This window comes from Aedes albopictus, chromosome 2, assembly GCF_035046485.1.
Source record: "Aedes albopictus strain Foshan chromosome 2, AalbF5, whole genome shotgun sequence".
Taxonomy (NCBI): Eukaryota; Metazoa; Arthropoda; class Insecta; order Diptera; family Culicidae; genus Aedes; species Aedes albopictus.
The window spans coordinates 436,963,665-436,981,987 of record NC_085137.1 but is presented as its reverse complement, the minus strand read 5'-3'; positions in this window follow the sequence as shown (position 1 = coordinate 436,981,987).

The window sequence follows — 18,323 nt, the reverse complement described above, 5'->3', positions numbered from 1 at the left end:
TGCGACATTTGCACCCATTTAGACTCCGCCCGAATACATTATTATCACAGTAGAATTTCGCACACGACTTTGCACCGGTTAGCGTACACAGGATAGGTTGAGTTCTTGCTAGGGACGTCGGATGCTCAACAGGTGAACATAATAAGTTTGATAAATGCGAAATGACACTGGGAAATGATGATCCAATGGATTCTCAAATTGTCGCAATAGTCTAAACATGAATGAGAAACCCAATAAGAATGTTCATACTCCTAAAATAAAAAAATAGATTACAGTAACGGTTGAAAATATGATGACATTCTTTTTTCCTCAATATGCCAATTGTCCTAAAACATTTATTTTTGCTGTTGCAAAATTATATAAAATATTACACGGTGTGTCTGGTGGACAACATTAATTTAAAAAAAAAATCGGTATCGCTAAGACACCCACCAAACGAAAGCTAAGGGTCCCCCCTTTCATTTGAGACTTAAATGAGAAAGTTCTATCGGCGGGTCTAGAACATCTTTTTTTTTTGAAAAAATATGATATTTTTTCATTTTCTTTGTAGAACACTTTTATGACAATACACTGTTTTCCATTGCAAGCATGACTTTCCGACGATATATTTTTTATATTATATCGGCACCAACATTTCAAAAGGGCGTAACTGCATTTGGAAGTAATACCTTCTTTCAAAGCTGTAGGTCGTACTGCCTCCCTTACACTCAAACCACCGTGGTTGTCGGAAAGAGGAGAGTTTTTCCCATCTGGTACTTGTTGTGAAAAACATGGAAATATGATCCACAGCTTTAAAAGAAGGTGATGATTCCAAAAGCAGTTACGCCCTTTTGAAATGTTGGTGTCGATATTTATTATTCTGCCCATAAAAGCATAATAGTCCCTTGTGAATGGGAAATCCAGTAGAACAAGTGTATTAAAATACATCTTATAAGGACTGTTCAATTTATAAAACGGACAACTTTCGTTTGCGATATCTTTTTTTATTTTTCAATAAAATCATTATCAGTTTTTTGCATAACTTTATATAAGTATTCTCAAATGTAGGAAAAATATAACATTAAGCAAAATGTTCTTGATTGTGTAACTGAAGCGATTTTCGTAAAACATCAATAAAAACTCATTTCTCAAAATTCGACAAAACTTTCCACATACTTAACATGCACATTGTCATGAAGTTTTTCATGTATTGGAATCTTATACTATTCTACTAAAGGTAAAGCTCAATAGTTGGTCAGTAATAATGCACCAAGCATTGTCCAGCTTGATATAGCGGGTTGACTTGTTTTCATAGAAATTATTAAAAAATGTTCATTTAAGTCCTATGTTGCAATGGCATCACGGATTCTACTAAAAATTTGTCCAGAGTAGTAGAATATTGCTCTCTGAATGATACAGAAGAGAAATTTACTTTTAATTGCATTTTTCATCAAAATTGAATCCTTAAACAGTCCGACTCTGGCTATGATCGGGTATAGTGAGTGATCGTACCGCCTGTACAGTTCAGTGAAGTTTTTGCTATGTTTTGACTGCAGTTTCAATCTGAATGGCTGTTCATCAGTTTATATGAGCATGCTCTTTGTGTGGCCTATGGAGTTATGCTGATTTAATGCTGATTATCCATAATATTGACGCAATTTGCTGATGGATATCTGAGTCACCTACTACACATTTGGAGCGCCATTCCTTTCATCCACGATATCAGCTGTCAATTTTTGGCACTCACCGTTTTATCTGTCCGACCACCTGCACTCATTGTTTACTGATGATGGGTGGCGATGCAGCATTGGTACTGCAACGGAATCAAGAATTAGCGGCGTCGGTGGTGTAGTGGTAAGCGTGGTTGCCTCTCACCCCAGTCGGTCTAGGTTCAATCCTAGTCGACGCCGTCGGTATTTCTGAGACAAAAATATCTGATCACGCCTTCCCTCGGATAGGAAGTAAAGCCGTAGGTCCCGGCCCATGTGTTGATGGGTTCGATATGTAGGGTGTCAGGTGTGTGTGGATGTCTCCCTGACCGTTCGTGTTTAGGCTTAGTACCAGAAATAGGCGGACGTTAAACTAGAGCTGATGCCGAACGGTGTCGGCTCGCCAGAAATAAGAAGAAGAAGAAGAAGAAGGAATCAAGAATTCGTCACATCTCTTGATGATCTTCTGGCGAGAATGCAGTCCATGTTCTACGAAATGGTAAACAAAACCATTGCAATTATCGAGTCTTGTAAAAGTTCTTTGCAAGCGGAAATCAACGTTCTTCGTGAAAAGATCCAGCTTTTCCAGGAGAGGAGCCGAGCCGAAATTGCTACAGTGACGAATAGTGTGGACAAAGTTAAAAACAAAGTCTGTTCTATGGCTGGGCGTACTGCTGCTATGGAGAGAAGCAAGGATTTATTGCTGTTTGGGGTTCCCTTCCACCCGTCTGAGAATCTTCCTGGAGTTCTGGAAACCGTGTGTTCTGTGCTGGGATACAGTGGGAGAAATGTTCCGCCCGCCTTTATCAAACGTCTTGCTCGAGCGCCTATGAAAACTGGTGGAACTCCTCCTATCTTACTCCAGTTTGCCTTCAAAAGTGAGCGTAATGATTTCTCCAGACGGTACCTCGCAGCTCGAAATCTTTCACTGCAACATCTTGGACTTGCGACGAAAACTAGGATATATCTCAACGAAAACCTTACCAAGCTTGGTCGAACGATTAAAGGAGCCGCACTGAAGTTGAAGCACGATGGGAAGATTCACTCCGTTTTCACTTATGATGGAATCGTTTATACAAAAGCTGCTGCTGATGCTAAACCAAATCCAATTTTCGCACTGGATCAGTTACCAACATAATCCTTATCCTTCTTAAGTTTCTATTTCCTTCCCAAAATGTTTCCATGCCTCCTATCCTTATCAATCCTTCGATTATTCCGCTCCTGAAAGTTATCTGCAAGTTTTCCTTTCCGAAAAGTTTCTGAATAATCCTTCCGTAGATTTCCGTGACTCCGTTCCTTATTTTTTCCCTTGTTTTCTTCCGTCCTAAAAGTCGATGAGCACTCTTTCATCGAGATCGTCAAGTGCTTATGCTGCTATGCTGCCGATGCTACTGGACCCGCTTTTGCTGCTGCTGTTGTTGATGCTGTTGTTGGTCATTTATACAATGTATTTACTTCCTTTCATTCGAATTCACGAGCTGTACTACTTTTGTTAGTTTTATCAATGAGTTGTTTTTTGCTAGGTTACTTATCATTCACCTTCGTTGCTGATCTGCTGTTGTTGGATAGGGTGGGGCTGTCTTGTGTAAGTTCGCTTACTATGTCTATAATAGATGCCGGATAACCAACCTAATGCTCTTTCAAATGGTTGTATTCCTCGTGCTGTAATGAACAGTGTACTTAATTGCAATTATCTGAATATTTGCCACATTAACATGGAAAGTATGTGTGCCCGACAGATGTCGAAATTCAATGAATTTAAGTTATGTTTTCTACAAAGTAAAGTAGATATTGTCTGCGTTACGGAAAGTTGGCTTACAAGTGATATAAATGACAACTTGATTTCTATGGATGGGTATAACCTCTTGAGACTCGACAGAGGTTACTGTCGTGGTGGTGGAATTTGCGTTTATTTTAAGAATGATTTGAAATTTAAAGTTCTTTGCCATTCTGAATTATTACCTGGTGTTGAATACTTAAATCTAACTGAGTATATATTCGTCGAAGTCCAATATAAACTGGACAAATTTATGCTTGGCATTTTTTATAACCCTCCTAGCTAAGATTGCTCTGATTTAATATTGGATCAATTGTCTGAACTGTCCGTACAATACCCTAACACAGTCATAATAGGAGATTTTAATACAGATTTAAATAAACCTTGTAGTAAAACACATAGATTCAAAAATTCTGTTGATTCTCTCGGATTTGCATGTGCAAATTCATTCCCAACTCATTTTCATAATACCGGATGTTCTTTGATAGATTTGATGCTATCGTCTAACCAGGAATTTGTGCTTAATGTACAACAAGTATCAGCCCCAGCGTTTTCATGTCACGATGTAATTTTTTCATCGTTGAACATTGCACGAGAAGCAATCCCTAACAATTTCATGTACAGGGATTATAAGAACATAGACTTCGCTGCATTAACTCAGGCCATCAATTCAATTGATTGGTCTATCTTTGACAGTATTACCGACTCAGACATAGCCGTTGATCTTTTCAATAGAATCTTGTGTGATCTACATGATTGTTTTATTCCTCTGCGGTGTTCTAAGCCTAAACGTAATCCATGGTTCAACAATGAAATTCAAATGGCTATGGTTGAGCGTGATATTGCGTATCGTTTGTGGGTTTCCAATAGATCGTCAGTAAATCATAACCAATATAAACGGTTACGAAACAAGGTTGCACAACTTATTCATGACGCTAAGTCCGATCTTGTGTCCCAACGAATTAACTCTTCTAGCTCTTCTAAGGATCTTTGGAACAAACTGAAACATATTGGTGCAATTAGTGCATCTACAAGTAATAGAAATTTTGATAACACAAGCGCGGAAATTAATGAATATTTTGCTTCAAACTTCACTGTTGACAATAGTACTTTCCATATTCCTCCTGAAAATAGTCATGGATTCCAGTTTTCCCCGATTAGTGATGATGATGTCATTTTAGCTATTAAATCTATAAAATCAAATGCGGTTGGCATAGATAACATTCCACTCCAGTTTATTCGATTGATTCTTCCTTCCATAGTTTCTCAAATTAGTTCTATCTTCAACTTAATTATATCTACATCTAAATATCCTCGTGGTTGGAAATCATCCAAAGTGATTCCAATTCGGAAAAAAGCATCAGGAAATTCTCTTGACAATCTCAGACCTATAAGCATTCTGAGTAGTTTATCCAAAGTGTTTGAAAAAATCCTCAAATCACAAATACAGGAACATCTGTCAAACTTCAAATTACTGTCGGAATTTCAATCTGGTTTTAGAGCAGGACACAGTACTACAACTGCTTTTCTTAAAGTGCACGTTGATATACATACTACTATAGACAAGAGGGGTGTAGCATTCCTTCTTATGATTGATTTTTCAAAGGCTTTCGATAGAGTATCGCACACGAAACTTTTGAACAAATTATCATCGGAGTTCATGTTCTCAAGATCGGCGGTCCGTTTGATGCAATCATATTTGTCCAATAGGTCTCAATTTGTTTGCATCGAGGATTGTTACTCGGATAGTGTTAATATATTATCTGGTGTTCCGCAAGGTTCAATTTTGGGCCCCCTGCTCTTTTCATTATTCATTAACGATTTAACAAGTGTTCTGAAACATTGCCGATCCATTTGTTTGCGGATGACGTTCAAATTTACATCATGGCTACCGATCTTTCGACTGTCGAATTGGTCGAATTGCTAAATGAGGATCTATTGAAAATTTTGGATTGGTCTACGAGAAACCTACTGCCTGTCAACCCTGATAAAACAAAGGTTATGATGATTACTAGAAACAGAGATATAAATGTTCGTCCAAATGTTTGGTTTGGGAATGTGCTGATTCAATATGTTGAAAAAGTGACAACGCTAGGTTTCGTTATTCAAAATGATCTCGAGTGGGAGGGTCATATTAATGCACAGTGTTCTAAAATATACAGTTGCCTTCGTATGCTTCGTATCACTTCAAATACTATACCAATTTCTATTAAATTAAAGCTGTTTAAGTCTTTAATTTTTCCACATTTTATGTACGGTGACGTTCTTCTGCTGAACGCTTCAGCAATGTCGATAGGTCGTTTGCGAGTAGCTCTAAATTCTTGTGTACGCTATGTATTTAATCTTTCCAGATTCTCAAGAGTGACCCATTTACAGCCACAGCTTCTCGGTTGTCATTTTAAGGATTTTTATATGCTTCGTAGCTGCGTTCTTTTATTTAAAATTATATCTAAAAAGTCCCCTAGATATCTATTTACCAAACTCCAACCATTTCAAAATACACTAAAACCTCCATTTAGGTAATTAGTCGGGACTGCCTAAATAGAATTTTTACCTAAATGGATTCATTACCTAAATGGATTCAGTTTATTACCTAAATGGATTACAAGGTTGCAAAGAAGTTCAACAAGGGAGATTTAAAGGAGATCATGCGGAGTTTCAGATGGCTTTCAATGAGTTTCAGGAGGGAGTGGGTTTCAGGAGGGGAGGGGCTTCAGGGGCGTTTTCGGGGGTTTTGGAGGGTCTTAGATCAGAATTGTCATTCAAATGACTAGCTGGGCACGAAACACTAAAAACCTTGCGAAAAACCCTGCAAAATTCCGCCAGACTGAAAAATTATTGAATGTCGGGTCAAAGTCGGGTCACTTTTTATGGTATGTTGGGCCATTGTTGGACCAACATCGAACAACTGTTGAGTCTATGTTGGGCTTGTTGGCCAAAATAAAAATAGGTGAATGATAGGTTGATGTCGGGTTTGACGTCATCAATGCTGGAGCTGATATCAATGGAATGATGGAAGGATGGTTGATTATCTCAATTTCAGCTAGAAATGAAGCAGGATACTGGCACTTTTCAACACTGCATGGGGGGGGGGGGTGTATTTAGGGGGCACCCCCTCCCCCTCCCCCACACCCACCATCTAACACCACACACTACTTCTTTCCCATAAACCAGTCTTATACCTAATCTTAAGTACTCCAACTGATTTGAACACAATCATATTCCATTTAGGTAACGTTACCTAAATGGAGGGACCTAAATAGATTTTACCTAAATGGATCCTACCTAAATGGAGGTTTGAGTGTAGTCGTAATCGTAATTTTACTTTACCACGGTTCAATACGTCGCACTACAGGAATACACTATTTGTTCAGGGCATAGTGTTTTGGAATCATCTTCCAACCCATGTTAAAAATGAGACTAGTGTAAGCGGATTTAGACAGGAGTGTGTCACTTTGTTCAACAGTCAGCATCAGCAATAAGTTAAGTTTGTTTGTAAACTAATAGTCGGTAAAGCTTCAGTTTCGGATTAAATTTGTATTTTTATTACGTGAATTCAACGTTTGTAGTATTTAAAAAGGAAGTTCCTTACGCTACATTATTATATGAGAAATAAATAAAATAAAAAATAAAGATGGCCATATTAAAAAAAATCATACTTATTGCTCCATTGATGCAGATTTTCGACTCTAGCGAATATTGTCATTATTTATTTTCAACAAAGTTGGTTCTATGTTATTGTACACATTATTTAATAATAATCGGATGCAAAGTTTTTATTCCCAACATCATTGTTATGCAAAATTTGCATTAGGTTGCATGGTTATTTTGAAGAACCTTCAGAGAACGAAACTGTTTTGATTACTGTGTCTGTAAGGGCACACAGTAACCAAACCAGCAATGTTATTAAGACGCAGTTTTCTGCATTTAAAACCACATTATTCTCACTTTCGACTGGACGCATAAAAAAATTGATTATTTAATATTTTCATGCCCTTTTTGCTTTACAATTGAATTTTATTCAAAAAATCGAATCTCACTTGAGACTTTTATATCTCAACACTTAATTTTCCAATTGAGTTCAAATTTTGCCAAAATGTTTATAACTCATGCATCTGCACCATGGCACATACTTTTCTGGTATTAAAAACGATATACCATATGTGAACAGTAATTTTATTAATATTTTCAATTTTCAGCAATCAAAAAATTCGCCTCATTTAACACCTGGCCGATTTTCTATTAAATAAAACTAATTTTATTCGATTCAAAAATGATTACTATAATGGAAGATGGCGTACTGAACAACGAAACAAGGGTGGTTAAATTTGAACTACACGTCTTCTTTTTATAGCCTTGTAAAGTTGTCCGTTTTATAAATTGAACAGTCCTTATAACTTGCAAGATGTTCTACAAGCCGCCATTTTTTGCGCTGTTTTAAGTTTATAGGTGTTCGACATTAAGTAAATGTAACACGAAAAACGAAACTGAATAAGTATTGAAGGTCCATTTTCAACTATTATATAACAAGTTGTGTTACTTGGGATATAAAAAAATGAACACATGCGAATAAAAAAATATATCATGGAAACGACCCAAAAAACCATGCCATTTTTTAGGCCCATATTTCCTCCAATTTGCGTCCGATTTCAGAACCGTAGATCTTATTGAAAGGATAACAAGTCAAAAAAGCTTTGAACATGATTTGAATGAAACTTTTACAAAAATGTATGTATGTCAACTTAAGGCGAAACTGGACGTATTTCCTATTTTTTTAGTTTTTGATTTTTTATTAAATAACGAAGCAATATTTTCAAAATCTGTTTTCATACACAGCTAGAGGAAGGATCGAGCTATCTCCTGGATTTTTTTTCAAGTTTAAAACTTTTACCAATTTTTCAAATTTTTCATTTTTTTTTTAAATTTTATTCCAAAATGGTTTCCTTACAACTGAAAATCATTTTCCACCTGAAAAAAATCAGGAGATACCTTGAGCTTTCCTCTAACTGTGTATGAAAACCGATTTTAAAAATATTGCTTCGTTATTTAATAAAATATCAAAAACAAAAAAGTGAGGACATGCTTCCAGTTTCGCCTTAAGGACAAACGTCTTGAAATCCCGCTTCAACAATGCATCAGAACTTCAAACGCACAAATCTCAAGAAGCAAGCTTCACACAACAGTGCATTTCATTATTCTGTTCTTGCTCACTCGTAATAAGCTTAAAATAAGAAGATCAAGTGCGCTGGTTTTGTTTACAAAGAGATTTGTGCCCTCAAAATCGTGAGTAGGTGTCAAAGTCGGCCGTTGTGGCGGCCATTTTGGGATTCTAACAAGCCTAACCTTAAGCTAAGCTAGCTAAATTTACTAAAAAAATGAATATAGAGTATAGACTTACGACAGTGTCACAGGAAATTGGGTCGACCAAATTTTAAGATGATAGCGGTAATATAACCTATTTTCTATTAGCTTTCAACTGCATTTTACTGAACTTATCTAAAAAATCTAGAAAAAAATCTATCAAGTAAAATAACTCTTGATTTCATCAACCAAAAGTTTGGGGTCACCCCTCAAAATCGGTCAAAAGTTTGGGTCACCATCGTAAAACATGGAAAAGTGATTTGTTAATATCTATGCCATCTTGCATTCAACATTGATTCTTCTTCACTTATTTGAAACATAATGAATGGCACTTACTGCATAGACATTGAACCACACATAATTGTTAAAATTTATGTACATACTAAAACTTAAAGTAAGATTGCATCATTTTTTGAAATGTAGTAAAATGCGTTAACTTTACATAATATTTGTATGTATAAAATTGATTGAATACGTTGAATTCAAGACATCAAACGTTAATTTAGTTAATTATCTTTGAAATGAGCCAAAAGGATTTAAAAGTGAACTATATGACGAAGAAATCACCAAATCACTTTTCTATGTTTTACAAAAGTGACCCCAACCTAACAACTTCCATGCCGAATTCGTCTCTGCTATCCAGTAATGTCTGATTGTTTCGTCAAAAATCTGTATCAATACAGATTTTTCTGTATCGCCGTATTTGAGGGTATAACAGAAACCGATATCCGAGAGTCCTAGATGTCAATAGAAACTAATAGAATTGTACTAATTTTTGACAGTTTTTAATTTTTACTGGTATCAAAATGATCAAAAATCGGTGTACAGTATGCGGCACGAAAAAATGGGAAAGTGTTTTTCAACTTCAAACTTCATTTTCGTTCAATTGTCGTTAACCAATCTATGTTTCAACGTTCCATGATCTCTAACAGGCTAATTTTCTGAAAAATATTTTTTTTTTCATTTTGGTAACTAACCTTTACAGGACGGTGCCTGAAGCTGAAGATAATCAGAATTTTCAAACCACAGAAAAGTACATAGGTCGAATAATTTCATATCTGATAAAACCATTTTTTAATTTTTCTTTCCAATATCATCATACAGGGGATGGCCAAAATGTTTGGGATAGGCAACTTTTTTTCTCTCACAAAAAAGTTCAACGTGCTATAACTTTTCATAGAGTGCATCAAAAAATCTCAAATTTTGACTGTTTGTCAACCTATTATATGTGCATCATTGGTACAAATTTGGGCTCGATTGAATAATCTTTCGCAAAGTTAGAACCGTTCGGGTAAAACACTATTTTTTAGACATCTCATTTTTGAGCTGTCATATCTCGGAAACCAGTGAACCAAATTGAATGAAATTTTGAACGTACACTAACAATATACAAATGCTTCACAAACTATTAAAACATAGATATTTCTTGAACGTTGAAAAAAGTTATCATGGATTGACACTTTTTGTATTTTTCTCGAAAAAAGGTATTTTTTTTACGTCAATGTCAATAAAATTTAGTGTTGATGTCCAAAGATTTTTCACTTCTGTTCTCAAGTTATCTCTAATCAGATATATGAGAGCCTATTTAGATTAAAGGAAGACCACATTTGGTAATTTTTGTGTGGTATTGTAAATTTGACCTATTTTCCTCTATATGGGTAAAAATTTCAACCCGGTATAACTTAATTCGCCGTGAGAAAATATTACATTTTATAACGTTGTATTAAGTATCAATATATTTTTGATAAACGTTAAAAAATTCATTCAATTCGGTTCACTGGTTACCGAGATATGACAGCTCCAAAATGAGTTGTCTAAAAAATGGTGTTTTACCCGAACGATTCTAACTTCGCGAAAAATTATTCAATCGAGCCCAAATTTATACCACTGATACACATATAACAGGTTGATGAACAGTCAAAATTTGAGATTTTTTGATGCACTCTATGAAAAGTTACAGCATGTTGAATTTTTTTTGTGGGAGTAAAAAAGTTGCCTATCCCAAACATTTTGGCCATCCCCTGTATATTTATACTTATTTCATCTAGTATGTGAAACTATAAGGCTCTGGATCAGTATGGGCTGGTTTTTTTTTATCAAATTAAAGCTATTTTTTTTTACTGTTTTAGCCATTTCGTTTTATGACCATTGGGCGCGCTGTTTATTTATACCCACTTTTTAGGCTTACAGTATCACATGTTAAATATCAAATATATTTATTTTTATTTTGTAATGCTAGAATATAGACATTGCCAGATACACTGTCATGAATAAATAGTCATATATATATCCCATATTTAGCGTGTAATAGTGCCTTGAAATTTTCGCATTTTTTTCTGCCGCACCCTGTATCCAGGCCCGGATTTAAAAGGGGGCAAAGGGGGCAAGTGCCCCGGGCCCCCCGATGAAGGCCCCCCCCCCCCAAGAATCCGAAATACAATTTATATTTTTCAACGAAACCATAAAAAATTCACGTGAATGAGCGTTCATATTTAAAAAAAGATCCTATAGCCACAGCTGTTAAGGTGTGGATATTCAGCATGACCATACTAAGGGTGACGCGTTCAGTTCCCGGTCGTTCCAAGAACTTTTCGTAAAGGAAAATCCTTGACTTCCTTAGGAAAAGAGTGTCTTTGTGTCTGCCACACGGTATGCACATACGAAATGGTCATTGACAAAGGAAACTCTTTGTTAATAACAGTTCCACTGTGAAAGTGCTCATTAGTATGGGACAAACATCAAATTCTCACTCCAGTCGACTTTTTCGATTCCATTTAGGTCCCATATGAACTGTACAAAATTTCAGCGCAATCGGTGAAACTATAATTTAGCGCAAGCGGTTCAAAGTTTGCATAGGGTTTACTATGGGAAAAGTTACACTTTCAAACAAAAAATCCTAGAGGTCGCCTTTTGCCTCCTCAATTCAAATCGATCAATGCTTTTTGTAGAAAAATCATTTATGAAACTTTCCTTCGAAGACCGCAAAACAATTGGATGCTTGTGGAAAAAGTTATTGATTTATTACCGATTAGTGATCCAACGAACGGCTTTTTGTTTTGTTTTATTAGCAGCACTGTAGCTGCTGCTGTTTCTGGGGGTGGTGATGCCTCCCGCCACCCCATGCAACAACGACAGCAGCAGTGCTGCTGATAAAACAAAACAAAAAGCCGTTCGTTGGATCACTAATCGGTAATAAATCAATAACTTTTTCCACAAGCATCCAATTGTTTTGCGGTCTTCGAAGGAAAGTTTCATAAATAATTTTCCTACAAGAAGCATTGATCGATTTGAATTAAGGAGACAAAAGGCGACCTCTGGGATTTTTTGTTTGAAAGTGTAACTTTTCCCATAGTAAATCCTATGCAAACTTTGAACCGCTTGCGCTAAATTATAGTTTCACCGATTGCGCTGAAATTTTGTACAGTTCATATGGGACCTAAATGGAATCGAAAAAGTCGACTGGAGCGAGGATTTATTTTTTCCATACAAGCGTGTCCCATACTAGTGCTCATGAAACACTAAGGTAAGAAGCAGTGTCCCAGTGAGGACGTTACACTAAAAAAAGAACTTATAATAGGGTTTCTAAAGGTATCTTAACTATTTTTGGCCATTTATCTGGATTTTCTCTTAAGAATAATTCGAAATCAAAAGTTTCATAATTTTTGGTGCAGTATTTGAAAATATGCGATTTTCTCTAAAAACCCTTGAAAGTTCTTATCGAGTGGAAACACTTTTCTGTCACTTCAAGTTGCTACAAAAAGTGTCTCTAAGCAGAGTGCAAGAAAGATTAAGCTTTTGAGTAATTGTACATCAATATAAAGTTCAATAGTTTAACAAATTTATCAATTATTTCACAATGATTATACAATTATAAATGCGTTTGTTGATTATGATAATATTTTGAAAACAAATGCCTTATACTTATTTGCATCAGTTCGCTGCTATCATGAAAAAGAGAAGATGATGAATTCTGGAGGTGTTTGGGAGATAAGGCTAGTTTTGAAAACCGAGTGTCCTGGAAACTGTAATTTTCCATATCTTTATGTTTGGTTTTACTGAAGATATTAAGATTTATTGCTACAGTTGCTCCCAAGAGACTAATCTTTGTATAGTCTGAATTTTGAAATACTCGACGATCTCGTGCAATCTCAAATAAAGTTGCTGCATATTTTAGTAGATTTTTAACTGAACTTTTTTTTTCTTAAACTTGTATAGGGGGATTAGGGGCATAATGGACACCCGGGGCGAAATGGACACCCCTGTTTTCGCCGATACCGTTTGCTTGTATGTAAAACTTTTAATGCATAAGTGTAAAGGAACAAGTCATTGTTCTATTTTACAAAAGTATCATTTATATTCCTTCAAAATAATCAAAATATCATTGAAATTGAAGTATGTATTTCATATGGTGGATTTCTTATAATTTCGAAGCAGTAGTAAATAAGGTATTACGAGTGTTTGAGTGTGTCCACGATAAAAACCAGCGAATTGTTAGCTTATCTACATGTATACGCAGCACGCTATGTCTGAACCAGCAGATTATAAAAATTGAATGTACATCGGATGTTTTTCCGCAGAACATCAGTATTTAACCCATATTTTCATTTGCAGAAGGTTTAAAAATATTCTATCGGTGAAAATTTTTCCATATATTTTGTATGGGAGCGAAATTGGACGAAAACGAGAATTACATGCAAATTTGTATGAAAAACAGCTAAAAAGATAAAAAAATCAAAATTTCCCCGATGAAATATTTTAAAAGTTTCTGCATATGATAATATAGCATGAATTCTGATATTCTGTGGAAAGAAACCCGATGTACATTCAATTTTAATAATCTTCTGGTTCAGACATAGCGTGCGCAGATTTAGCAATGGATGAAGTATTACATTTTTGATCAGAATTTACTTAAAATAGCAATTTCAATGTTGTAGTCAATTCGGGGCGAAATGAACACTGGCAATTATGAATGGATGTACGGGCGTTGCATACCGTTAGGCGTTTTAGAGACTGGAAAAAAATCAATCCGATTATTTTAGCCTAAAGCTTATTTAATTAACTTTGATGTTATGTAAACTCGTTTAAGATGGAGCATTATATCTGTGGTATTAATCCCCGTAGGCAAATTACTTAACTAGTCGATATTCTCAAAGATACAGCATAAAATATGCAGAGGTGTCCATTATGCCCCGATGGGTGTCCATTTCGCCCCGTACCTTTGCTGCCAGCCCCAAAAAACACACGGTTTACAATTCATTATTTCTTCACAATAATTACATTCTACCTGCTGTAAATGATTGAAATACATAGGAAACAAGTTAAAGTTGTAAGCCAACGGATAATATGTTATGTTTTTCTCTGTTATAAAGGCCTAACATATTCATTTGCTTAGGGTGTCCATTATGCCCCTAATCCCCCTAAATGTTTCCAATTCGGATGAAAGTTTAAAATATATGTACTATCTGAACGACATGTCATTTACGCTAGCAATTTGACATTGGAGTCAAATATCAAATTAAATGTTCGAATAATTTTCTATTTCAGAAATCAGAAGCTTTCAATATTAGGCCTAAAATAATACATAAGATTGAGAAAAAAAAAACCTAATTGTATGGTTCATTTTTTTTTCGAAATTTTGATTCTGGGGCCCACTTTTTAGGGTTTGCCCCGGGCCCCCCGAGGCCTAAATCCGGAACTGCCTGTATCTGGCATCTCTGCTGCTATCCTATCTGTTATCGATTCGAGTACGAAGAGATAAATCGCGGACTAATGCCCCTGGAATTATTTTTACGAAATAATTTCACGGAACGCAAATCTGGACGATTCCGAGAACAACGCTAAGTCCTTCCAGGGAAGTCAATTTATACGCTGGCTATGTGTAGACGTTGCGGTGAAGTGCAACGCTGTGCGTCTAACATCGTTGCAGGCTTTGCTTATCGCAACCCAGCAGTAGTAAGCTCAGCCATCGGTGAGCTGCTGTGATGATATCCACATTTTGGCACACTCACCACTTGCTCCGTGCGAACCATGCGAAAATTTTTAAAAGTCCATATCGTAAAGAAGAAGGCCACGAAACGTGAGACTAAAAAAAAATGTCATAGCAACCGCCGTATGCAGTGACCTGTTTTTCATCTTGAGTGATACCTACACTGAAGGACGGCTTGCGGTTAAAATTACTATTCTGAGGGTCAACATAAATGCACAACGCCACTCATAGGCGTAGCCAGAGGGGGGCAGATTTTTAAAATTCAAGGCAACTCAAAGATTATCAATAATTCAGAGTTCCAAAAAAAATGTTTTAAAAAATCAACTTTTCTAATAATTAGGGTTTTTATCTACAATGATCAAACCATTTCTACTTGAGAACCCCAGGAAATTTCGCCACGGATTTCTCCAAGGGAACCACTTCAATCTTCTCATATAATTTTACCAAAAAATAAGCTTGGTTGAATGGCTAAATTATGTGATGGTTTTTCATCCCGAGCAGAAGGGAATAACAACAGCGTAAGTAGCTGTGTTATTTGGGCAAAATAACTGAATAATAAAATCGATAATTTCTAAGTTATTACCATAACATATTGTGTTATAAACTTGTCTGTCATAAGCGGCAAAATAACAAATTCCATAACAAAAAAATGTTCCTGGGAAACCATTTCAATAACTTGTTTTGTTAGTTTCAATAACAACTTAATAACAGTGGATTCGGAAAATATTTCAATAACATATTTTGATAATAATATGTTATTGATAATAATGGGAGAGCAGAATTTGCTATGATATCAAACTCGTTACTAAATAAGTTATAATACTTATTATATAAAATTATTCGCTTTGTTTCACAAGCCCACCAATAACATGAGGTTCATCACTCAGACGTAAGCAATATTTTCAAATGATCGAAAAATACTATGTTCAGCTTTTAATTTATTCTAAGAGATTTGAAGTCGCAACATAATCGAACTTTAGTAATTTCTATATTATCAAATACGACGAGCTTCAATTTCCACCTGTAATTTATAATCTGTTCTACTTTAATTGTTTTCGGAGCACGGTTTTGAAATCAACACGTGTACTTGAAAAAGTTTGATCGTCGATAGCAATTTGTGACTTTTTTTTCAGCATAGAAACTGAAGAACTTTTAGAATGCTCAACAGTTTTGCTGAAAATTTTTGGGATATTGGAAATTTTGTCCAGATTATTACAATTTTTCTGGAAACTTTGTTTTAATTCCTCCGATTTTTCCCTGGATTCAAGAATTATGTCGAATATTCCTCCTGGATTCTACAAGGATTCCACCAAAAAATTTTCTATAATTTCTCCTGAACTTCCTCTGATGATTCCTACAGGACTTTCACCAGAATTTTTGACAATATTTTTTCTAAAATTCCTCTTTCCGGATTCCGTCAAAAACTCCTTATTTGTTTATCAAGTGACTTTGTCATAAAATTCTTCCAGAAATTCGTCGACAGATTTGGTCATCAACTTTTCCATAAATGACTCCAAAAATCTTCCAGAAATTTCTCCGGGAGTTCTTCTACGGAATCTTTCATGGATTTTCATAGAATCCTCTAGAAATTTTCCAAGAATACACTAAGGTCTTTTTTTACACGGGGGATACGTCCCGTGTAAAAAAAAACCGTGTAAAAAAAACCGTGTTAATTCGCGAATCCGTGTAAAAAAAAAACCGTGGTAATTCGCGAAACCGTGTAAAAAAACCGTGTTAATTTGAGAAACCGTGTAAAAAAATACCGTGCTAATTCGGGAATCCATGTAAAAAAAACTGAGAGAAATCTGAAAATATTTGACATGGCCTCACCTTCAGATATCCGAGGTTTGTTTTAGAGAGTAATAAGAAAAGGGGGGGGGTAGTAGTAAGGGTTGAATCTAGGGGTTAGTGGGGAAGGGGACAAGGGATGGGCTATGGGGAGCAGAGTGCATACTGTTTCCACGAAAGATCGCAGAGGATATTTTGGGGTGATAAGGACTGTCTAGACGGACGAAACGAAGGATCAAGGAGACTGTCAACACTCTACAGGTCCACGGAGCTAGGTGGTGTAGAGGAAGATGATCCAGGACACCCAGGAACTTTCGCGAGTAAAGGCTTTGATATCTACGAGCGTAATCGATTGATTGTTGTTACATCAGTGATACTGTTCTACATCCTACTGGTCTACGGAGCATTGTTCTGTAAATAAATCATTTTCAAACATGACCTCCAATGTTGATCTCCAAGAACTTCCGCGAGTAAAGGCCAGAAGATCTACAAACATAGCCAATAATTTCTTGCTACATGCGTTGTAACATCCCAGAAGTCCATTGAGCATTGCACTGAAGAGTATTCATTTCCAAAGATATACTAGGTCTTCCATGAACTTCCGCGAGTTAAGGCCTTAAGATCTACAAGCGTACTCAATGAATTGTTGTTACATTTCTAATACGTTGTTACATGCTACAGGTCCAAGAACAATTTTTCTGTAAGGAACTAATTGTCATAGATGTTCTAGGTCCTCCAAGAACTTCCACGAGTAAAGACCTGAAGATCTACAAGCGTTGTCAATGGTTTGTTGTCACATTACTGATACAGTGTAGCGTCCTACAGGTCCAGGGAGCATAGTTGTGTAGAGAAATAATTTCCACAGATGATCTAGGACCTCCAAGAACTTCCGCGAGTGAAGACCTTAATATCTACAAGCGTAATCAATGGACTGTTGTTACATTTCTGATACGTTGTAACATGCTACAAGTCCATGAACCATTTTTCTGTATAGAAATAATTTCCACAGATGTTCTAGGTCCTCCAAGAACTTCCATGAGTAAAGACCTGAAAATCTACAAGCGTTATTAATGGTTTGTTGTCACAATACTAATACATTGTAGCGTCCTACAGGTCCAGGGAGCCTAGTTCTGTAGATAAATAATTTCCAAAGATAATCTAGGACCTCCAAGAACTTCCGCGAGTAAAAGCCTTAAGATCTACAAACGTTATCAATGGTGTGTTGCCACATTACTGTGACAGTGTAGCGTCCTACAGGTCCAGGGAGCATAGTTCTGTAGAGAAAAAAATCCAAAGATGATCTAGGAGCTCCAAGAACTTCCGCGAGTAAAGGCCTTAAGATCTACAAGCGTAATCAATGGATTGTTGTTACATTTCTGATACGTTGTAACATGCTACAGGTCCATGAACCATTTTTCTGTATAGAAATAATTTCCACAGATGTTCTAGGTCCTCCAAGAACTTCCATGAGTAAAGACCTAAGATTTATAAGCGCAATCAATACAAGTTCCCAAGAACTTCCGCGAGTTTAGACCTGAAGATCTACAAGCGTTATCAATGGTTTGTTGTCACATTACTGATACAGTATAGCGTCCTAAAGGTCCAGGGAGCATAGTTCTGTTGAGAAATAATTGCCAATTATCTTCTAGGTACTCCAAGAACTTCCATACGCCGCAAGAGTACTTGGAAGACATAAAGCATTCTTGGAAATCAAGACTCTACA